Genomic DNA, 25,000 nt, shown 5'->3' with positions numbered 1-25,000 from the left:
AGTGAAATTACGGACTTAATTATTCACTGAAAATGAGTCTGCTAGATTTTTGTAAACATTAGCGATTCTTATTGATTCCTAATCAATCTCAGTGTAACTCTATTAGTTCAGTGTCACTGTGCTGAAAAAACGATTTCTTACTGAACACCTGAGCGACAGAAAAGCTCTCGAGGAAACGGAGCTGATTCCTACAGCAGCGTAAGTGCTCGAGGTGGAACGATTCACTCTGAATCACTGCCAAGTCGACTCTTTTAAATCGGTCGTTTCACACAACTAAATATAGATCTTACAAAAATAAAAGTGATGAATAAAGTAATGCCTTGAAAGTTCTAACATGTTAGAGTTTGGAGTTTGTCTGGTGGACCGTAACGTTCTGAGTTTTCAGCACACTGTGGTCTGATCTTCAGTCTGAGCGAGAACCTGAAACAAGTGATCTTTTCTGATTTTCCGTTCTGATGCGTTATCAGTTCTCTCCGAGATCCTCTGTGATCATTCTCCTGCTGCATTTAGAGAAGATCTGACCTGACGTCCCTCGAGTTCAAATAAAGACGATATGGCTGATGAATTTACTCATTTATTCTACACAGTGTGTGTAGACACCGACGAGCCGTAACGCTGACAGGTGAAGTGAATAACGTTGATTAACTCGTTACAGCGGCACCTGTTGGGGGGGGGTATATTTATTCGGCAGCAGGTGAACAGTCAGTTCTCGAAGTTGATGTGTTGGAAGCAGGAAAAATGGGCAAGTGTAAGGATCTGAGTGACTTTGCCTACCAAAAGTGGCCCAAGGAAGGAGAAGCGGAGAACCGGAGACAGGGTCACGGGCGCACAAGGCTCAGTGATGTGTGTGAGGAGAGAAGGCTAGTCCATCCGGTCCGATCCCACAGAAGATCTACTGTAGCATAAACTGCTGAAAAAGTTAACGCTGGTTCTGATAGAAAGGAGTCAGAACACACAGAGCATCACAGCTTTATGGAGCTGCGTAGCTGCAGAGCGGTCAGAGCGTCCATGCTGACCCCCTGTACACCTCCGAAATCTCCTACATGGGCATCAGAACTGCACCATGGAGCAGTGGAAGAAGGTGGCCTGGTCTGATGAGTCACGTTTTGTTTTACATCACGTGGAGGCCGGGTGTGTGTGGGGAAGAGCTGGCACCAGGATGCACTATGGGAAGAAGGCGAGCTGGTGGAGGCAGTGTGATGCTCTGGGCAATGTTCTGCTGGGAAACCTCGGGTCCTGGTGTTCATGTGGATGTTACTTTGACACGTAGCACCTACCTAAACACTGCTGCAGTCCGAGTACACCCCTTCATGGTGACGGTGTTCCCTAATATCAGTGTCCTCTTTCAGCAGGATAACGCTCCCTGACACACTGCACACACTGTTCAGGAACGGTCTGAGGAACACGACAAACAGTTCGAGGTGTTGACTCGGCCTCCGAATTCCCCGGATCTCGATCCGATCCGGCGTCTGTGGGACGTTCTGGACGAACGAGTCCGATCCACGGAGGTCCGACCTCACATCTTACAGGACTCAAAGGAGTCAGATACCACAGCACACCTTCAGAGGTCTTGTGGAGTCCAGGCCTCGACGCCTCAGAGATGTTTTGGAGGCACAAGGAGAGGAGAACCTACACGATATTAGGCAGGTGGTTTTAATGTTATGGCTGATCGGTGTATATTCAGTATGTGAAGATGAAACAACGTGATGCTCTAAAAACCGTAGATGTCCTCACCAAACCCAGAGTTTGTCTCATGTTCATGAGCAGATGTTTCCCTACACACTATATCACAGTTCTGAGCTGATAAACAGCTGGAAATGCAGTGCCTTTGTTTATCTGCCATGATAAAAGACATGCTCTTATTTTCCGCATGCAAATGAGGCGAACCGAACCCCTTCTCCACGTACACATACACACATTAACGCCCGAGTGTTTCGTTTATTCTGTTTCTGCACACATACGAGTGCAGGAAGGAGAGACACAGCAGATACAAATCAACACCGCTCGGAGAAACAGATGGTGTTCGCTGGTGATTAGCTGAGAATAAAAACAGGCGTGTTGAGCGACGTCCCGAATGAAGCTAGGCGTACTTAAAATACTCGACGGTTTAAACCCCTTCTCGTGGAGAGAAATGAGAGAGACGAGCACCGCGTCACTGTGGAGTTAAAACCCCAGCGTTGATTATTTTCCCATAACAGCATGTCCTTAAGTGTTTTCTTCCTCTTATACCGCCGCAGTTTATTCTTCTATTGAAGAACGACGAGTTAGTGGCGCGTGTTTCTGACCGTGACTACACTTAACATCGGCGTGTCTTTAGCTGTTAGCGGGTCAGAACTACGCGTGAATTTAAACCCAAGCCTAAAAGACACTGCATGAAGACTGGAGCTCTGCGTTTCTCGACGGATTCAATCGCTGTGAAATGAACCGGAAAATAAAATGAAACAAACTCTTCTTTGTCGGTCGGTACAGGATGTCGCGGAGTTATTTTGTGATTGTTGCGACAAAGAACGCTGCGATTTTGAAAAAAATATGCGAGGACATTGCATGAGATTGTCCTGCACGCTCTTTCGCGCGACGTTTTTGGTACACGAGAGCTTTTAGCTGTACTCGTGTCCGAGGGCGTCACGTGACGCGTCCCGGCCCGAATCTGCGGAAATTCTGCGGACGTTTTGAAAAACTGCAGCGAATATCGCGGAGTTTCCTTTTTCTTGCGGTGATTTGGTGAAGTGGTGAAACCCTGGAGGGACCGCTTTACCCATTTACTGATCGATCACTGCTGTCACTCGTCACTTCATCGCTGGTGTTCACCTTCACAGCTTCAGACACATCAGCGCACAGGACTGGAAAACAGGTCAGATCCAATCAGCCGGGACGCGTCTTCTCATTATGACCTCCAGACGCTCCTGTCCAATATCTCGCCCAAATGCCCGGTGCTGCAGATCCAGCAAACCGAACGCAGGCCTACAGACGTGTGATGGACAACACGCCTCCTCGCCATCAACTACATACACACGTGACGCGTAACACACGTAACACACATAAAACATGTAACACACGTAACATATAACACACATAACACACGTAACACACGTAACACATAATACACGTAACACACGTAACATGTAATACACGGAACACGTAATACACGTAACATGTAATACACGTAACACGTAATACACGTAACACACGTAACATATAACACACATAACACACGTAACACACGTAACACACATAACACACATAACACACGTAACATATAACACACATAACACACGTAACACATAAAACACGTAACACACGTAACATATAACACACATAACACACGTAACACACATAAAACACGTAACACACGTGACATAACACACGTAACACACGTAACACATAAAACACGTAACACACGTAACATATAACACACGTAACACACGTAACATATAACACACGTAACACATAATACACGTAACACACATAACACGTAATACACGTAACACACGTAACACGTAACATGTAATACACGTAACATATAACACACATAACACACGTAACCCGTAACACACATAACACACGTAACACATAACACACGTAACACACGTAACACGTAACACACGTAACATATAACACACATAACACACGCAACACATAATACACGTAACACACGTAACACGTAATACACGTAACACACATAACACACGTAACACATAAGACACGTAACACGTAATACACGTAATACACGTAACACATGTAACACGTAATACACGTAATACACGTAACACATGTAACACGTAATACACGTAATACACGTAACACATGTAACACGTAATACACGTAATACACGTAACACACGTAACACACAACACACATAACACATAAGACACGTTACACACGTAACACGTAATACACATAACACGTAATACACGTAATACACGTAACACACGTAACACGTAACACACATAACACATAAGACACGTAACACACGTAACACGTAATACATGTAACACGTAATACACGTAACACACGTAACACGTAATACACATAACACCCGTAACGCGTAATACACGTAACACACGTAACACGTAACACACGTAACACACGTAACACACGTAACACATAAGACACGTAACACACGTAACACGTAATACACGTAACACACATAACACACGTAACACATAAGACACGTAACACGTAATACACGTAATACACGTAACACATGTAACACGTAATACACGTAATACACGTAACACATGTAACACGTAATACACGTAATACACGTAACACATGTAACACGTAATACACGTAATACACGTAACACACGTAACACACAACACACATAACACATAAGACACGTTACACACGTAACACGTAATACACATAACACGTAATACACGTAATACACGTAACACACGTAACACGTAACACACATAACACATAAGACACGTAACACACGTAACACGTAATACATGTAACACGTAATACACGTAACACACGTAACACGTAATACACATAACACCCGTAACGCGTAATACACGTAACACACGTAACACGTAACACACGTAACACACGTAACACACGTAACACATAAGACACGTAACACACGTAACACGTAACACACGTAACACATGTAACACACGTAACATCCCACATCAGCGTAAACATCAGCGTAAACATCAGCGTAAACGTAAAGAGCCGCAATAAAAACCAGACACATAACCACGCTTCTATTCTCTGTCTTATTGAATATTCAATATTTGGAACGGCACTAAATTTAACGACAGGAGAACAGACAGAACCAGCAGATACTGACTTTATTACTCCCTACATGTCTTATATTACAGTGTTACACCGCGGCGCTGCAGAGTTCTGCGTTCTGATTGGTCAGCAGGTGGTGATTGGTTCTCTACAACAGCGGCTCTGACAGTAGCGCAGGTTTATATTAATGCACTCGCTCTACGTTATGGTTTCTATAGCAACAGATCATTCACAGAGACGTGTACAGCGGACATGGCTCAGAAAAACGTGTGTAATCCTTGATATCTTGTGATAATTTGGAAGGAGTCTCCAGTGTCAGCGCTTTGTAACCTGAAGTTTTCCGACATCTTCAGCACAGAGGAGTTTCTGGGGTTTTCAGCGGGGTTTTTTTTGTCTTATGAGCTTGAAGAAGCTGGTGAGGGAACGAGTGTTTACAGCTGTGACAGCATAACTAACAACAGGAACTGACTTGCTTTTCAACTATAAACGCATAAAAAGTATGATGCGTGGTTCTCCTGAACCGCTTCGTGGTCAAATGAGACGAAAATCAAACGTCTGGCCACAAACACTGGCAGCATGTACGATACAATACAAGCAAAACAAACAAACAAACAAACAAACAATCATTTGCTAACCTCTGCAGGATGGTCCTCAGTGCTCTGGAACTGTTTTTGTGTCTCTTCTGAAGACTGATCATGAATTACACAAAGCTCCAAGATAACTTGACTGCCTCTGCCATGAGGTCACGGTAAGACTCGCCCACAGACGGAGCTCAACAAAAACCAACGCAGAACTGATGCGTCTTGTGATTACGATGATCACAGCCTCCATGTAAAGATCTTGAACCCTTAAAGAAGACGTCCATGCCGAAACAAACCTGAGAGCATGAGAACAACGTGGAGGAGTGGACCAACGTCTTCTACAGATGTCTCCAACCTCGTTAAACATCGCAGGAGAGACTCCACGCTGAAATCTCTCCAGAGGACACGCGTCTTCGTTAGATATTAAACCGTTCATTAATATTGTCTGTGTCATGATATAAATACACCGTGTTCCTATATATCTATATATATATATATACAGTGTATTTATAACTGTTGCACATTATTATTTATTTTATTTTGATTTTAATGACGGGTGCCAATACTTCTAGCAGCAAACAAAACCTCATTAAATTTGTTCAGTTGTTTATTTTTGTCTAATCGTGTAATCCACTTTATCAGCCCAGCGTGTTATCAGGTAATCGATATGGGAGTGGTGTTGTGTAGTGAAGGTGAAACGCCGCCGGAGACGACGTTACACGAGTCCATCAATGTGCCGCTTTCCCCGGAGATTTACACCCATCGATTAGTCCTTACATTCCCGTCCTTTCAAATCAGAGTGTCGGTATAATTGAATGACGGATAAGTCAAGGCTTTAACACCAACACACACACACACACACACACACACACACACACACACACAAGTTGATATTGGACCTACATAATTGTATATTTTCTGAATCAATATGAAATATTTGCTCGTTTGGGTTCTCCATATTCAGACTCAGATTACGCCTAACGTGATTTACTGTGTAGTTCATCCAGATCATCGAGATGACCTTCACACACCTTTGGGTTTTACAGCGTCCTCCATTAATATTGGCACCCTTGGTAAATATGAGCAAAGAAGGCTGTGAAAAATTGTCTTTATTGTTTTTAACCTTTTGATCTTTTTGTTGAGAAAATTCACAAAGAGACTCTGCTCTCATGGATATCAAACAATTGCAAACACAACACGGGGTTATAAAAAAAATATTTGTTAAATATAGGTGTGCAACAATTATCGGCACCCTTTTAGTCAGTACTTTGTGCTAGCTCCCCCTGCCAAGATAACAGCTCTGAGTCTTCTCCTATAACGCCTGATGAGGTTGGAGAATACATGGTGAGGGATCTGAGAGCGTTCCTCCATACAGAACCTCTCCAGATCCTTCACATTTCGAGGTCCACGCTGGTGGACTCTCCTCTTCAGTTCACCCCACAGGTTTTCTATGGGGTTCAGGTCAGGGGACTGGGACGGTCATGGCAGGATCTTGATTTTGTGGTCAGTAAACCATTTCTGTGTTGATTTTGATGATGTTTTGGATCATTGTCCTGCTGGAAGATCCAACCACGGCCCATTTGAAGCTTTCTGGCAGAGGCAGTCAGGTTTTCATTTAATATCTGTTGATATTTGATGGAGTCCATGATGCCATGTATCCTAACATAATGTCCAGGTCCTCTGGCAGAAAAACAGCCCCAAAACATTAAAGATCCACCTCCATATTTAACCGTGGGCATGAGGTACTTTTCCATATGGCTACCTCTCTGTGTGCTCCAAAACCACCTCTGGTGTTTATTCCCAAAAAGCTCTATTCTGGTTTCATCTGACCATAGAACCCGATCCCATTTGAAGTTCCAGTAGTGTCTGCACACTGAAGACGCTCGAGTTTGTTTTTGGATGAGAGTAGAGGCTTTTTTCTTCAAACCCTTCCAAACAGCTTGTGGTGATGTAGGTGACTTCAGATTGTAGTTTTGGAGACTTTCTGACCCCAAGACGCAACTAACTTCTGCAGTTCTCCCACTGGGATCCTCCCTAAAACCCAGCCTTCAAACTTCAAAGTTCTTCCAACATCTGAACACATCTGAGTATTAAATTATTTAAAGTATTTATCATTTCCATAATCTGTCTAGAATGAAATTGTGTAATATGGTTGTTAATGCTGAGGGCAAGGCTAAAAATGGCAGAGAAACATCTCTACACCTTTCAACCTCATTAACAATTCGAGGACGTATGAATAAACATGAATATGCAAATCAGAAACGCCCCCAGTGTCCTCCTGCCTTCCCTAACATCACTGACGGGTCACAGGTGGGCTCGAGTGGGACTGCAGAGTGTCAGAGTTTCCAGCCTCATCTTCTCATTTATTTATTTAACAGCAGTCCAAACCCGTTACCATAACGACCACGATTCCATTCAGTGCGGCTAAACTATAATCATTAGCATATCAATCCTGATTGGTTTAAGCCTCTGAGATTATTTAGAGACATCACACACACACATACATTTTTATACAGAAGTCCTGAGAAAGTCAGCAGCAGTGTGTTCCCGGTGTAAATTCAGGCTTGACATTTCAACACGAGTGTGTTCGTTCTGCACGGTGTTAATTGTTCATCCACAGCTGCACGGTGTTAATTGTTCATCCACAGTTGCACGGTGTTAATTGTTAATCCACAGTTGCACGGTGTTTATTGAGTGTCAGTATTAAATCAGAAGCGTAACCTTCTGGTCATTAATTCAGTATTGTACAGAGTCAACTCACAACTTTACAGTGTTAACGTAAGTGTAATGTTAAATCCGCACCCTGTGGTGTTAATTCTTCAAGTGTTAATTCAGCATTTACATTTTTAACTCAAGCGTTGTAAGTGTTAATCAAACACCATGCAATGTTAATTCATGATTTAATTGTAAATTCAATATGGTTAGTGTTAACTCCATATGGTGTTAATTCACAACTTTACAGTGCTCATTTGGTATTGTAAGTATTAACTCAGTGTTGTAAAAGTTAATTCAACACACTAAGCATTAATTCGGCATCAAGGTGTTCATTTAAAACAGCACTGTACAGCGTTACTTTGGGATCCTGAGGTAACTCAAGTTTCTAAGCATGAATTCAGCACCCTGCAGTGTTCATTCAGTGCCATACAGTGTTGATTCAGCACCATACAGTGTTAATTTAGCACCATACAGTGTTGATTCAGTGCCATACAGTGTTGATTCAGCACCATACAGTGTTGATTCAGCACCATACGCACCATACAGTGTTGATTCAGTACCATAAAGTGTTGATTCAGTACCATACAGTGTTGATTCAGTACCATAAAGTGTTGATTCAGTACCATACAGTGTTGATTCAGTGCCATACAGTGTTGATTCAGTACCATACAGTGTTGATTCAGTGCCATACAGTGTTGATTCAGCACCATACAGTGTTGATTCAGTACCATACAGTGTTCAGTCAGCACCATACAGTGTTGATTCAGCGCCATACAGTGTTGATTCAGTTGATTCAGCACCATACAGTGTTGATTCAGTACCATACAGTGTTGATTCAGCACCATACAGTGTTGATTCAGTACCATACAGTGTTGATTCAGCGCCATACAGTGTTAATTCAGTTGATTCAGCACCATACAGTGTTGATTCAGTTGATTCAGCGCCATACAGTGTTGATTCAGTTGATTCAGCACCATACAGTGTTGATTCAGTACCATACAGTGTTGATTCAGCACCATACAGTGTTGATTCAGTACCATACAGTGTTGATTCAGCGCCATACAGTGTTAATTCAGTTGATTCAGTACCATACAGTGTTGATTCAGCACCATACAGTGTTAATTCAGTTGATTCAGCACCATACAGTGTTGATTCAGTTGATTCAGCACCATACAGTGTTGATTCAGTTGATTCAGCACCATACAGTGTTAATTCAGTAGTGAAAGTGTTAATTCAGTTAATACAGTAATGTTTAAGTCAACACTGAGGAAGTTCTTAATTTGAACAATGAATATAATTATATATCATGCATATATATATATATATATATATATATATATATATATATATATATATATATATATATATATCTATAAGATTAACAGAGTGTTGGTTTGTTGATGATTTATAGCCAGAACCAGAACCTGTCCCTATAATGAACACTAGTGTTGAATGCAGTGTTCACGTTTCAGTTTTTATCCTTCTGTCACTAAAAATCTGAACATCTGGAAACATTATGTTGGTTTTCTGTATTGTTTCTTCTTCACACGTGTGTGTGTGTGTGTGTGTTCAGCGCGTGTGTGTGTGTTCAGACTGTGTGTGTTCAGACTGCGTGTGTTCTGAGTGTGTGTGTTCAGAGCGTGTGTGTGTGTTCAGACTGCATGTGTTCTGAGTGTGTGTGTTCAGAGCGTGTGTGTGTGTTCAGACTGTGTGTGTTCAGAGCGTGTGTGTGTTCAGAGCGTGTGTGTTCAGACTGTGTGTGTTCAGACTGCGTGTGTTCTGAGTGTGTGTGTTCAGAGCGTGTGTGTGTGTTCAGACTGTGTGTGTTCAGAGCGTGTGTGTGTTCAGAGTGTGTGTGTGTGTTCAGACTGTGTGTGTTCAGAGCGTGTGTGTGTGTTCAGACTGTGTGTGTTCAGACTGTGTGTGTTCAGAGCGTGTGTGTGTGTTCAGACTGTGTGTGTTCAGAGCGTGTGTGTGTGTTCAGACTGTGTGTGTTCAGACTGTGTGTGTTCAGACTGCGTGTGTTCTGAGTGTGTGTGTTCAGAGCGTGTGTGTGTGTTCAGACTGCATGTGTTCTGAGTGTGTGTGTTCAGAGCGTGTGTGTGTGTTCAGACTGTGTGTGTTCAGAGCGTGTGTGTGTTCAGAGCGTGTGTGTTCAGACTGTGTGTGTTCAGACTGCGTGTGTTCTGAGTGTGTGTGTTCAGAGCGTGTGTGTGTGTTCAGACTGTGTGTGTTCAGAGCGTGTGTGTGTTCAGAGTGTGTGTGTGTATTCAGACTGTGTGTGTTCAGAGCGTGTGTGTGTGTTCAGACTGTGTGTGTTCAGACTGCGTGTGTTCTGAGTGTGTGTGTTCAGAGCGTGTGTGTGTTCAGACTGTGTGTGTTCAGAGCGTGTGTGTGTTCAGAGTGTGTGTGTGTGTTCAGACTGTGTGTGTTCAGAGCGTGTGTGTGTGTTCAGACTGTGTGTGTTCAGACTGTGTGTGTTCAGAGCGTGTGTGTGTGTTCAGAGCGTGTGTGTGTGTTCAGACTGTGTGTGTTCAGACTGTGTGTGTTCTGAGTGTGTGTGTTCAGAGCGTGTGTGTGTGTTCAGACTGTGTGTGTTCAGACTGTGTGTGTTCTGAGTGTGTGTGTTCAGAGCGTGTGTGTGTGTTCAGACTGTGTGTGTTCAGACTGTGTGTGTTCAGAGTGTGTGTGTGTGTTCAGACTGTGTGTGTTCAGACTGTGTGTGTTCAGAGCGTGTGTGTGTGTTCAGACTGTGTGTGTTCAGAGCGTGTGTGTGTTCAGAGCGTGTGTGTGTGTTCAGACTGTGTGTGTTCAGACTGTGTGTGTTCAGAACGTGTGTGTGTGCAGAGCGTGTGTGTGTGTGTGTGCAGAGCGTGTGTGTGTGTGTGTGTGTGTGTGTGTAGAGCGTGTGTGTGTTCAGAGCGTGTGTGTGTGTTCAGACTGTGTGTGTTCAGAACATGTGTGTGTGCAGAGCGTGTGTGTGTGTGTGTGTGTGTGTGTAGAGCGTGTGTGTGTGCAGAGCGTGTGTGTGTGTGTGCAGAGCGTGTGTGTGTGTGCAGAGCGTGTGTGTGTGTGTTCAGAGCGTTAGTGACACACCATTCGTCTGATTTGTGTCGTTATCTACAACACACACTGAAACAAGAGGAATAAATGCGGCGAGTTCCAGGTCCTGTGTCACGGAGCAGGACGTAAACATTCCAGTGTTTAACACAGTAATAATCACACAGCACTTCTCTCATCCTCATCACTCCTGCAGTTATCTTCTACTGCCTCTTACTGAGCAAAGAAAATAATATTTTATTCTTACTACTAATATTAACATCCCTGTGTGTGTGTGTGCGTGTGTGTGTGTGTGTGTGTGTGGAGTTCAGGAAGGTAGGTAAGTTGATTAGGAACTTGAAATCTGATGATGGAGGTTTAAAGTGATCGTGGGCGTTAATAAGAATCGAGTGTAGCGGGTGGAGAGCTGCAGGGGAAAAGTGTGCACTCCCTAGTGTGTGTGAGAGAGAGAGAGAGTGTGTGAATGAGAGTGAGAGAGACTGACTGAGAGAGAGTGAGTGAGTGAGAGAGAGCGAGAGAGTGAACAAGAGAGTGAATGAGTGAGAGTGAGACGGTGAGAGAGTGAGAGAGAGTGAGAATGAATGAGTGAGAGAGAGTGAATGAGAGAGAGTGAGACGGTGAGAGAGTGAGAGAGAGTGAGAATGAATGAGTGAGAGAGAGTGAATGAGAGAGAGTGAGACGGTGAGAGAGTGAGAGAGAGTGAGAATGAATGAGTGAGTGAGAGTGAATGAGAGAGAGTGAGACGGTGAGAGAGAGTGAGAATGAATGAGTGAGTGAGAGTGAATGAGAGAGAGTGAGAATGAATGAGTGAGAGAGAGTGAATGAGAGAGAGTGAGACGGTGAGAGAGTGAGAGAGAGTGAGAATGAATGAGTGAGTGAGAGTGAATGAGAGAGAGTGAGATGGTGAGAGAGTGAGAGAGAGTGAGAATGAATGAGTGAGAGAGAGTGAATGAGAGAGAGTGAGACGGTGAGAGAGTGAGAGAGAGTGAGAATGAATGAGTGAGTGAGAGTGAATGAGAGAGAGTGAGACGGTGAGAGAGAGAGTGAATGAGAGAGAGTGAGACGGTGAGAGAGTGAGAGAGAGTGAGAATGAATGAGTGAGTGAGAGTGAATGAGAGAGAGTGAGACGGTGAGAGAGAGAGTGAATGAGAGAGAGTGAGACGGTGAGAGAGTGAGAGAGAGTGAGAATGAATGAGTGAGTGAGAGTGAATGAGAGAGAGTGAGACGGTGAGAGAGAGAGTGAATGAGAGAGAGTGAGACGGTGAGAGAGTGAGAGAGAGTGAGAATGAATGAGTGAGAGAGAGTGAATGAGAGAGAGTGAGACGGTGAGAGAGAGAGTGAATGAGAGAGAGTGAGACGGTGAGAGAGTGAGAGAGAGTGAGAATGAATGAGTGAGAGAGAGTGAATGAGAGAGTGAGACGGTGAGAGAGAGAGTGAATGAGATAGATTGAATAATTGACTTTGTTCATGTGAATTTGTCACAGATGTTTTTGCAGATGTGATGATCGCAAATCTGGTGTTTGGAGATGTGGTGATTGCACATGTGGTGGTTAAGGATGTGGTGATTACAGATGTGCTGGTTACGAATGTGGTGGTTACGGATGTGGTGTTTGCAGATGTGGTGTTTGGAGATGTGGTGATTGCAGATGTGGTGCTCGCAGATGTGGTGATTACAGATGTGGTGATTGCAGATGTGGGGTTTGGAGATGTGGTGATTGCAGATGTGGTGATTGCAGATGTGATGATTACGGATGTGTTGTTTGCAGATGTGGTGATCGCAGATGTGGTGATTGGAGATGTGGTGATTACGGAATTGGTGTTTGCAGATGTGGTGATTCTAGATGTGGTGATTTCAGGTGTGTTATTACAGATGTGGTGATTTCAGATGTGATTGCAGATGTGGTGATTGCAGATGTGGTGATTGCGGATGTGGTGATTGCGGATGTGGTGATTACGGATGTGGTGATTGCAGACGTGGTGATGAAGTCTGTAAGCTGTGTCAGTGTTTACACGGTGAAAGTTGCTGGTATTCAGAGTCGGGTTACGCGGCTGCTTTAGTGGATGTTCTGAGCTCCACACAGCGCCGCCGAAGCAACGGGAGCGAGCTGCCATTTGACCCCACACTTCTCAAACTACCGGGGCGATGACCAGCACTTCAGACAACAACAGACAGGTCTGACTCGGCTGATAAACCAATCAAAACGCCCAGTTCAGCTGGGGGGAGGGGCATTTCTCCTAAAGGGGATCTCCTATGAGTGATAAAGGGTTAACTGCACTTTGGTGCTCACTTCTGCTTAATAATCCTGTGTTTAATCAATATCACTAACATTTTATATTTCAAATGACTCATTCTGAATCGATTACAGGAACATTCCTCAAATGACTCTCTTCATTTAAAGTAAAGTACAGTAAAGTACAGTACAGTAAAGCACGCCTTGCTGGAGAAACGTAGAGTGAAACAGACGTCTTTGATTTTTAAAACGTATTTGAGAATTAGTGTTATGTAATCAGTGAACTAATTTGGCGCTGTTATTATCTGCCTGAGGAGTAAAATGCTAAATGAAGTGTGTGGAGTCGAAACTAACGACTCTGACCTTCACTAAAAGGTGTGAAGTGTCCTGTTATTGTATTATAATCAGACCCTGGTTCCAGACAGCACTAAAGACACACTACGCAGCCAGTCTGTAGGTTTTATAGACGAATGACAGTAGGGTGGGGCGATATGACACACAAATCACATCACGATACTCGAGGAGGGTTCTACGATATACGATACGTATCATGAAATACAATTAACTAAAAAACTGTCTGCAAAATAAACAAAAAAAAAGTTTAACTGAGGTTGACGATACGTTTCTTTAAAGATTAAGTTTGTAAAAATTACGCAAAATCAACGACTTCCATTCAGTACCATTTCATTTGTAATGATTAAAAATGTCAAATAAATATATATAAATATATATCACCATACCACTGAAATCTCAGAAAAGTGTATCGCATAATCATTTATCACAATATCGATATTACACTGATATATCGTCCAGCCCTTAACGACGATTACTGCCACCCCTGATTATTAAAATCACCTGCAGGTCGTTCACTCCTCCAACACTGCTACATATTTCTGCCAGAGTTTTCATTCATTTTGAAGAGACAATATTTATTATTATTATCATTCATAATAATAATAATAATAATAATAATAATAATAATCTAAAAAAATAATAATAATAGCAATAATAATAATAATAATAATAATAATAATAATTTTTTAAATAATGATAATAATAATAATAATAATAATAATAATTTTTAAAATAATAATAATAGCAATAGCAATAATAATAATAATAATAATAATAATAATAATAATAATAATAAATACTGTCAAATTTCTGTCTTTAATATTGGACTGGAATGTGAGCGTAATCTAAAGCATGACATTTTATTCTGGATAAATCTTATAGCGTTGTGGTTTGATGACTGAAGAACGCTCCAGGATAAAAAACTGTAAAAATCTGTCTTTAACATTTTCGACATCAGTTAGAATTGAATATGGAATTTAAAATGGATCTCCAAGTGAGGTCCAGGCACACAAGATTCATTTTAGGCAAGGTGTACACCTGTCCTTACTGTCTTCTTAAAACCTACGCAAACCAATGCTGACAAACAGTAGGCGGAGCTACTGATCAGTTTCAGTGACAGCATGTGCTCATAAAATACCTATTAGTGTTAGCTCAAATTTACTAGCTAGTTTAGAACTTTATTTTTAATACCTGAGACGCGCCTCGTCTCGTCTCGTCTCGTCTCGTCTCGTCTCGCCGTTCACGGCGTCTTTTCGAGCTTAGAGTTCAACCGAATTGTCGTGAGTGTGACGTGTGAAGGCGTCGTCACGTCACTGGGTGGTGATGAAAAGGCGCTCAGACAAACTACCAATAAATAATTCAACAAATTGTTCAATCTTGCGTGTGTACTCCCACCTACACACACTCTCACACTTAAACACACACACACACACACACACTTAATGGTAGAGATCAGATTGTTTTTTTCCGAATTGCGGCCTGCAACATGAATTAACACAATTTCCAACAAAATCAATCAAATCAATTGGAGCAATCAGACACCACTGAAGGTTTTAATGAGCTCTGTGTGTGTGTGTGTGTGTGTGTGTGTGTGTGTGTGTGTTGATTATGATGAATAGTCTCAGGCTGAAATGATCATGTCCTTGTCATGTTTCTTGCACTCACTCACTCAATGATACATTAGCGATATTACCCAGAAGCTCATCAGGTGTTAATCGTCTTTTACGAGCGACTCAATTACTCACGACGTCAAAACAGACGCTAATGGGATTTTAATTGGAATTTAGCGCGAGCGGCAGGTAAGGACACACCGAGCAGACACATATAAACACCTAGAGTTAAATTAACACTGAAGTGCTGAATTAACCCTGATACTTAGGGAAAATAAATAATTATTAAATAAAAACAAAAGCACACCAATGCATTAACATGTACATGAGATTACCAGATTGTTGCCAGATTGGGAATTTTCACAGATTATCAGGTATACTATAAAAAATCACACTCTACGTTCAGAAATTAAACTATGAATGGTCCAAAACAAAATACCAATCTGGCAACCCTAGACTGTATGTACACTGGAACTGAGTGTTGTTTATATTTTTCCGTCCACCGTGATACACACGTGTTCGCTCTCATGATGGCGTGGAGGACAGAACCACAAACAAACAGGAAGCGTAGATATTACACGTCTTTATAAATACTGTTTTTTTTTTTATGTATTATGTATTTTTAGTCGTGTCTGTGGCTCACGTGCGACAGTTACGTCAGTATTTACGCAGGGAAAGTTCCTCATGCTCAGGTTAACAATACAGGACTAGCACGGAGAACATCCAACAAGCCTGATCCTGATCTTAATCCTGATCCTACTCCTGATTATAATCTTAATCCTGACCTTCATCCTAATCTTAATCCTAATCTTGATCCTAATTTTGACAAAAACACATTACAATACGGATCATTTCAAATTTGAATGTTTTGAAAGCTTTTCTGTAAAACGGTTGAAAAGGCGATCTATATGTAAATAATGCTAACCCATGCATTCATGGCTGATCTGCGCAGTGGGGGATTTGTTAACGCAAAACACGTCCAAACGACAGGTTTACCTCCCCGTCGCAGGGGCTTTCGCTCCGTCACGCTCCTACATGCCGGGTTTTGTTTTCGTTACGCCACAACGCTAGTAGCTCCCAGCTCCGACCGTAAAAACTGGCTTTTTTACCGCGACACTAGCCATGTAAACGCTAAAATAAAATATCTATCAGTAAACCTATGATACGTCTGGCCATATCTCCCAGTCCTACTCTAATTCATCAACAGTGTTTAATCTTCAACCAGAGACAATATCCAAAACAGCTGAGACCGGGCCACGGTAAATAAATGTACTGCGGTCCATCTGGATTTCATTGTGGAGTGTTTCCTGTTCAGATCTCAGTTTAGGAAGCGGATTACGGTTCAGAAGACATGACCGAGGACCAAATAATGACAACAAACACACAATGAAAATAAAAATAAAGACTAAAACGTCTTCATGCACACGCTATGTCCTGATTTCTAAAATATGACCAACCGTATAATCTGGCAACTCATACAGTATACACACACACACACACACACACACACACACATACACACACACATGCACACATATGCACACACACACACACAAATATCTTAAAGCAGTAAAAATGAATCAGGAATCGGATGCATTGAGATTCTCTCCTGAAAGAGGCTGCGGCGAGGCACAAAACGAGGTAATCAGACTTTCAGTGAGAGACGTGGTCAGTAAAACCCTCCTGATGAAGAAGAATCAGTACAGAGGCGTTACGCCGAGGTTATTCACCACGGAGGAACAAACACAATACAGAAGGCTTTTAAAGCAGCAGGTGGTCACGCTGAAAAAAACAAAATGTAAAAAAATCAGAAATTGAAATGCAACGAGACGCTTAAGAAAGTGTTTTATAATCACATTCAGGAAACTCCAACGGTAATGAAATCGAATCGTGCAGGGAATAAAAATCCCGACTCAAACACTCACACAAATAAACTGCAGGCCAAAAATGATTCTCCAGCGCTTGATAATAAAAGCAGACTTTTTTTAAATGTTACTTCTGTTTTATTTTAACGCAAAAACTGAATGTGATGCGTTTACTAAAACGGACTAGATCTCTTCCTGTCCGGATATTTCAGACACAAGACCTTCATCAGCTCCACATGAACGAAATTACTGTTGAATTAAAAGTAAAGTTGCACGATGGGAATAATAATGTACACAAGAGAAAGTCATATAAACGCCCAGCGTATAATATAATATAATATAATATAATAACAGATAAGATAACATTTATTGAACCTGAAGGACATTTTGGGCCGCCTGTTTATATAAAAATATAAATATAAACCTGTAAAGGGTAATAAAATAAACAGATAGAAATAATTTGACTCATGCATTATAGCATAACTATATATTAAGACTATAGCACACACACACACACACATACACACACACATATATATATATATACATTAACTGATTATTCCTCCGTTTTTATCTTTTAAAATAAATTCTATACACCTCTAATTGTACTGAATTAGAAATTCGTGTTTACTTCTAAAAGTTAAAATTAATTTTTAATACTAAACCCTCCAAAAAGTGAACGTTTCTACAAAACAAACTCGTCAGTCGATGATGTTCATCCTGATCGTGACACGGAAAACGCCTGAAACACGGCTGAACGTGTAGAAAATGTCCAGTGGACACTGATGAAGTGATGTGACGGTGATTTATTGGTGATTTGACACGGAAAGATATTTTTAACTCGTGGGGTGAGACGTTCTGCTCAGGAACAAATAAAGAAAAAGTCAAATTCACACCCATGAGTGATGTCATGCTTCATATAACAGATACGCTTGCTTTGAGATTACAGATATTTAATATTGATATTACTGTGGATTCAAAAAAAAACAGAGAAGGAAGTCAAAGTTTTGGTCAAACAGTGATACTGAATATTATCACAATATTTAATGTCAATAATTAATGAGTAATATGGTGCAATGATGTTGCTATGGCTTATCTCTCTCTCTCTCTCTCTCTCTCTCTCTCTCTCTATCTGGATCTGTGGATGAAAACCGGACACAGAACTATTCTACGAAACGAAGCATGTACACGGTGTAACTGGTTGATTGATTTCGATGAGATGTGAAGCTCTGTATAAGAGAACTGGGTCGGTGAGTTCTGAATCCATTCACAGTGTTGTTATTAGTGTCTGAATGCTGGTTAGTAACTGTTGTGATGCCTTCTTCTGAAAGAGATTTTTTGTCCTATTATGACTACGCTGCTGAAATAAAGGTTTCAAGAAAAATAAATAAATAAATAAATAAATAAATAAATAAATAAGAGAGTAGCTCTGTTATTTCTAAGCACAGCTGTAATAAATGCCACATGAAGCCTCACAGAGAGAACAGTTCGTATGAAGTGGCTCGGAATCACGGCTCTGCAATAAACACATCAATTAAGTAAACTAAATTAAATAATAATAATAATAATAATAATAATAATAATAATAAAACAGTCCGTGACCTGTCTGTGCCCCATCACTGCATCTCACGTGCATTCAATCCGCAGCGTTTTTATTTCCAGTTATTATTATAAAGAGATGCTGTAAGTGTGTTTGGAGAATGAGGATCAGCTGCAGGTTAAACAAACCGTGCGTTAATAACATGCAATAAAATCTGAGTGTGTTAACAACAAAATGAGAACTAAAACCGCTGCACGCGCACATCGTAAATGTAACACACACACACACACTCACACACACACACACACACACACACTCACCCCGGCTGCTTCACGTCTCCATTGCGGTTCTGGACGGAAATAAACTTCCAAAGTTGATCCGAACAGCGCGGAGGAAGAGACGATGATGAGAGGATTTACAGTGTGTGTGTGTGTGTGTGTGTGTGTGTGTGAGAGAGAGAGCAGCTGCAGCTTCCACTCTCTCTCTCACTCTCTCACTCTCTCTCTCTCACACACACATACACACACACACACACACACACGCAAACCGAAGGGAAAAAAATTCATCCGAACATGGTTGCCAGATGTAAATCAAACTCCTCCCAAATCCCCGATATCGGAAATCGCCTGTTTTGCATTTGTTATTAGATCACGATATCACCACAGCACAATTATTAACTTGTTTAGTAACATGTCGTGATAAAACTGTTCAATAAACTTTCATTTTGACATCAAATGTTGATTAATTCTCTAGAACAGCGGCTCGGACAGTAGCGCAGGTTTATATTAACGCGCTCGCTCGCATCCGTTATCGTTTCTATAGTAACGGCTCATTCACAGGGACGCTTCGGTGATAATAAACTGATTAAAAAGCATGTGTAATTATTATTTATAGTTATTATAAATCTGTAACATGTATGGAAGGAGTCTCCAGTGTCAACATCTTCATCACAGAGTTTACACTTCACTACTGTTTCACACTAACACACACAACAAGAGAGAATAAAGAGAGAGAATAGAGAGAGAGAATAGAGAGAGAATAGAGAGAGAAAAGAGAGAGAATAGAGAGAGAATAAAGAGAGAGAATAGAGAGAGAATAGAGAGAGAGAATAGAGAGAGAATAGAGAGAGAATAAAGAGAGAGAATAGAGAGAGAATAGAGAGAGAATAGAGAGAGAGAATAGAGAGAGAATAGAGAGAGAGAATAAAGAGAGAGAATAAAGAGAGAGGGAATAAAGAGAGAGAATAAAGAGAGAATAAAGAGAGAGAATAAAGAGAGAATAAAGAGAGAGAATAAAGAGAGAGAATAAAGAGAGAGAATAAAGTGAGAGAATAGAGAGAGAATAAAGAGAGAGAATAAAGAGAGAGAATAAAGAGAGAGAATAAAGAGAGAGGATAGAGAGAGAGAATAAAGAGAGAGAATAGAGAGAGAGAATAAAGAGAGAATAAAGAGAGAGAATAGAGAGAGAATAAAGAGAGAATAAAGAGAGAGAATAAAGAGAGAGAATAAAGTGAGAGAATAAAGAGAGAATAAAGAGAGAATAGAGAGAGAGAATAAAGTGAGAGAATAGAGAGAGAGAATAAAGAGAGAATAAAGAGAGAGAATAAAGAGAGAGAATAAAGTGAGAGAATAGAGAGAGAGAATAGAGAGAGAGAATAAAGAGAGAATAAAGAGAGAGAATAAAGAGAGAGAATAGAGAGAGAGAATAAAGAGAGAGAATAGAGAGAGAGAATAAAGAGAGAGAATAAAGAGAGAGAATAGAGAGAGAATAAAGAGAGAGAATAAAGAGAGAGAATAAAGAGAGAGAATAGAGAGAGAGAATAAAGAGAGAGAATAAAGAGAGAATAGAGAGAGAGAATAAAGAGAGAGAATAAAGAGAGAGAGAATAAAGAGAGGGAATAAAGAGAGAGAGAATAAAGAGAGAATAAAGAGAGAGAATAAAGAGAGAGAGAATAAAGAGAGAATAAAGAGAGGGAATAAAGAGAGGGAATAAAGAGAGAATAGAGAGAGGGATGGTGAGGGAACGAGTGTTTATAGCTGCTATAACGTAAGTGAACAACAGGCAGTAACACAGAGCATTAAATGTAAATATAAACAGGTAAAAAGTGTTGCTGTAGAATATATCAGAGGGATCAAACACTTGGGGACGTGCTGTAATGGGAAAATAATCACCTGCATGGTGGTAAGAGTAATTTCACCTCATCACACCACCTCGTCCTTGATTATTTTCCTACAGCAGCACCACACCGTGTTTATTATTACGGTGTAATGTGTTAATGATGATTGTTGATAATCACACACTGCTATGAAGGAGAACAGTCCAGGGTTTGACAACTAAACTCCATGAACATCATTCCTCCTGTACATCAAGCACAATCTATACATTCAATGGAAGCCTTTATCATTAAGATAACCTCTCTCTAGCTTTATAAATACACTGTATGGCCAAAAGTATGTGCACCCCTGACCATCACACCAATATGTCCTTGTTGAACATTTCATTCCAGATTTATTCCACTTTCCTGTTATAATGCGCTCCACTCTTCAGGGAAGGATTTCCACTAGATTTTGGGGCGTGGCTGTGGGGATTAGTGATCATTCAGCTACGAGTATATTAGTGAGGTTGAGGTCAGGCGCTGATGTTGATGTGAGGAGACTCCAGTTCCAGTTCATCCTAAAGGTGTTCAGTAGGGTCGAGGTCAGGGTTCTGTGCAGGACACTCGAGTTCTTCAACCTTCTTCCATCCTTCACACACCACGTCTTCATGGAGCTCGACTTTGTGCACAGTGACATGATGGAACAGGTTTGGGTTCCTCTTAGTTCCAGTGAAGGGAAACTGTAATCTAAGGCTTCTACCAAGGTTGTCCTGGAAGTCTCCTGTTAGATATTTGGTGCAGATTGCTTTTGACTAATCAGTGATATACAGCGGGGGAAATAAGTATTGAACGTGTCAACATTTTTTTCAGTAAATATATTTCCAGTGAGGTTATTCACATGAAATTTTCACCAGACTTCAGAATTCACTCAAGAAATCTGGAAATATAAAGACTTCACAACATTAAAGTCCATAAATAAAGTTATGTGTACTAAAGTGGAATGACACGGGAAAAAAGGATTGAACACGCTAACTGAAATATATTTAATACTAATGTGAGCAGTGGAGTGCATTGCCTATTGTTTTCTCTGTGACGATGGCACCTGCTGCCTCCAAGTGTTTCTGGAGCTCTTTCCGAGTGGTCCTTGGCTCTTGGGCTACTCTTCTAACTCCCTGGTCAGAAATCTTGTGAGCAGCTCCTGTGCGTGCGGTTGATGACGGAGTGATGTTGCTTCCACTTGTGGATAACGGCCCCAGTGGTGCTTACTGGAGGATTCAGAAGTTTTGAAATACGTCTGTATCCGATTCCATCAATATGTTTCTCAACAATAAGGTTGTGAAGGTCTTGGGAGAGCTCTGTGCTTTTACCCATCGTGAGATGTTTCTTGTGTGACACCTTGGTAACGAAAAGCCTTTTTATAGACCATCAATGTACTAACCCAGCTGATATTCATTTACACAGATAGGGGGTGTAATTACTTACGGACTTCAGCTGGTTTCTTGCCTTACCTTACCTTAGAGAACTGATTTTTCTTAACATGTTCAATACTTTTTTCCCGTGTCATTCCACTTTATTACACATAACTTTATTTATGGACTTTAATGTTGTGAAGTCTTTATATTTCCGGATTTCCTGAAATAATAGTGAAGTCTGGTGAAAATTTCATGTGAATAACCTCACTGGAAATATATTTTTGATGCATCCAATACTTATTTCCCTCACTGTAGATAGAATACAGCAAGCTCTGCTTCCCCAAATGTGCTTTGAGATCCTTCAAAGCCATCATCATGTCAATGTTTCTTTGAAAGAAGCCGTGATAAGCATTTACTCTGATGTTTCCACACATTCTCATGTATCACTGAAGTGTGTTTTGTGTTGCGGTGATTGTGTAGTGTCACCTCCATCATCTACCGCCCCATTGAAAATGGAAAAAAACCAGGAGCCACGTGATAGTAGTATGAAAATAAGACACGTTCACTTCATTAATCCAAATATATGTTTGCACCAGCTGTTTCTCATTACACGATTTTTTAAAAAAAAATAGAAAATATATAAAGCAATATTTTACTGATACATGTTTATTTTCCTGAATGTAATTCGCACAAAATGGAAAGCTTTCGAAGCACATTTATTTAAAACACTTTGTAAAAACCACATTTGTCCCTTTTGCCTTGAGTAAATACATAGTTTTGGCTTTTGAGAGGTTCCCACTGTGGAATCTAAACTATAAATCAACATAAACTGTACATTTATTCAATCTAAACCAAATGAAATCCACTTTAACTCATAGTAACAGCAATCACTGTTGAGGGGTCGACACCAATCTGGCAACCCGCTGTGTAGCAGCACCTCAGCTCTCACTGTGCATCATTTACAGAGTTCTAAACAGAACCGAACAGCACTGGGTTCTGTTTATTCAAACCCCTCCTGTTTCTCTTAAACCCTGTTTATTATACTCATGAAACCATGGACAAGTTTAAAATATCGCTTCATCCTCTCTGTTTACATTAATCTCTCTCTTAGATTATCACATGCTTCTCAGGTGCTTCCGAACAGGGTTCTACCTGGAACCATCTCTGATTATTATTACTAGCTACAGAACTGTACACACACACACGCACACACACACACACACACACACACACACACACACACACACACACACACACAATTATTCTGATTCTTATTCATATTATTATTACATTTTATATCTATCCACGTGCAGGTTTTAAACTTAGCTGCATTTTTCAGTGGAAAAAATAAAATCACTAATATTCTAATATTCTATAAACAAATATTAGTTGTTTGTTTGTTTGTTTGTTTGTTTTTGTTTGGTTGTTTGTTTATCTAAACACGTGGTTGTGAAGCTTCATTTCCCAGTAAAAACGTGCATTAATCATGTACCATATACTGCATCATCAGCTTTACTGAGTCACTCATCATCTTCACCTCCTCTCTTCCTTCCTCTCCTCTTCTCCTCTCCTCCGTCACTCCACTTCTATTCATCTCCTCTTCTCCTCTCCTCCTCATCCTCTCCACTTCTATTCATCTTTCTTCTCCTCTCCTCCGTCACTCCACTTCTATTCATCTTTCTTCTCCTCTCCTCCTCATCCTCTCCACTTCTATTCATCTTTCTTCTCCTCTCCTCCTCATCCTCTCCACTTCTATTCATCTTTCTTCTCCTCTCCTCCTCATCCTCTCCACTTCTATTCATCTTTCTTCTCCTCTCCTCCGTCACTCCACTTCTATTCATCTTTCTTCTCCTCTCCTCCGTCACTCCACTTCTATTCATCTTTCTTCTCCTCTCCTCCGTCACTCCACTTCTATTCATCTCCTCTTCTCCTCTCCTCCGTCACTCCACTTCTATTCATCTTTCTTCTCCTCTCCTCCTTCACTCCACTTCTATTCATCTTTCTTCTCCTCTCCTCCTTCACTCCACTTCTATTCATCTTTCTTCTCCTCTCCTCCTTCACTCCACTTCTATTCATCTTTCTTCTCCTCTCCTCCTTCACTCCACTTCTATTCATCTTTCTTCTCCTCTCCTCCGTCACTCCACTTCTATTCATCTGTCTTCTCCTCTCCTCCTCATCCTCTCCACTTCTATTCATCTTTCTTCTCCTCTCCTCCTTCACTCCACTTCTATTCATCTTTCTTCTCCTCTCCTCCTCATCCTCTCCACTTCTATTCATCTTTCTTCTCCTCTCCTCCTTCACTCCACTTCTATTCATCTTTCTTCTCCTCTCCTCCTCATCCTCTCCACTTCTATTCATCTTTCTTCTCCTCTCCTCCGTCACTCCACTTCTATTCATCTCCTCTTCTCCTCTCCTCCGTCACTCCACTTCTATTCATCTTTCTTCTCCTCTCCTCCTTCACTCCACTTCTATTCATCTTTCTTCTCCTCTCCTCCTTCACTCCACTTCTATTCATCTTTCTTCTCCTCTCCTCCTTCACTCCACTTCTATTCATCTTTCTTCTCCTCTCCTCCGTCACTCCACTTCTATTCATCTGTCTTCTCCTCTCCTCCTCATCCTCTCCACTTCTATTCATCTTTCTTCTCCTCTCCTCCTTCACTCCACTTCTATTCATCTCTCTTCTCCTCTCCTCCGTCACTCCACTTCTATTCATCTTTCTTCTCCTCTCCTCCTCATCCTCTCCACTTCTATTCATCTTTCTTCTCCTCTCCTCCTCATCCTCTCCACTTCTATT

The 25,000-nt window shown here is 41.1% G+C and overlaps 1 protein-coding gene across 1 annotated transcript in view; it reads right to left on the bottom strand.

Moving 5' to 3' along the window:
- The window catches only part of LOC128612096 (teneurin-3), a 40,091-nt gene extending 20,745 nt beyond the window's left edge, over nucleotides 1–19,346 (bottom strand). The window contains exon 1 of the mRNA XM_053632022.1: nucleotides 19,020–19,346. The gene's annotated coding sequence lies outside the window, so the exon portion shown is untranslated. The remainder of the gene's footprint in view (nucleotides 1–19,019) is intronic.
- Between the last annotated feature and the right edge of the window lie 5,654 nt (nucleotides 19,347–25,000).

The sequence above is a fragment of the Ictalurus furcatus genome, chromosome 8 (genome assembly GCF_023375685.1).
Source record: "Ictalurus furcatus strain D&B chromosome 8, Billie_1.0, whole genome shotgun sequence".
NCBI lineage: Eukaryota > Metazoa > Chordata > Actinopteri > Siluriformes > Ictaluridae > Ictalurus > Ictalurus furcatus.
Note: the sequence above shows the minus strand (reverse complement) of the source record. Positions and strands in the feature narration are given on the sequence as shown.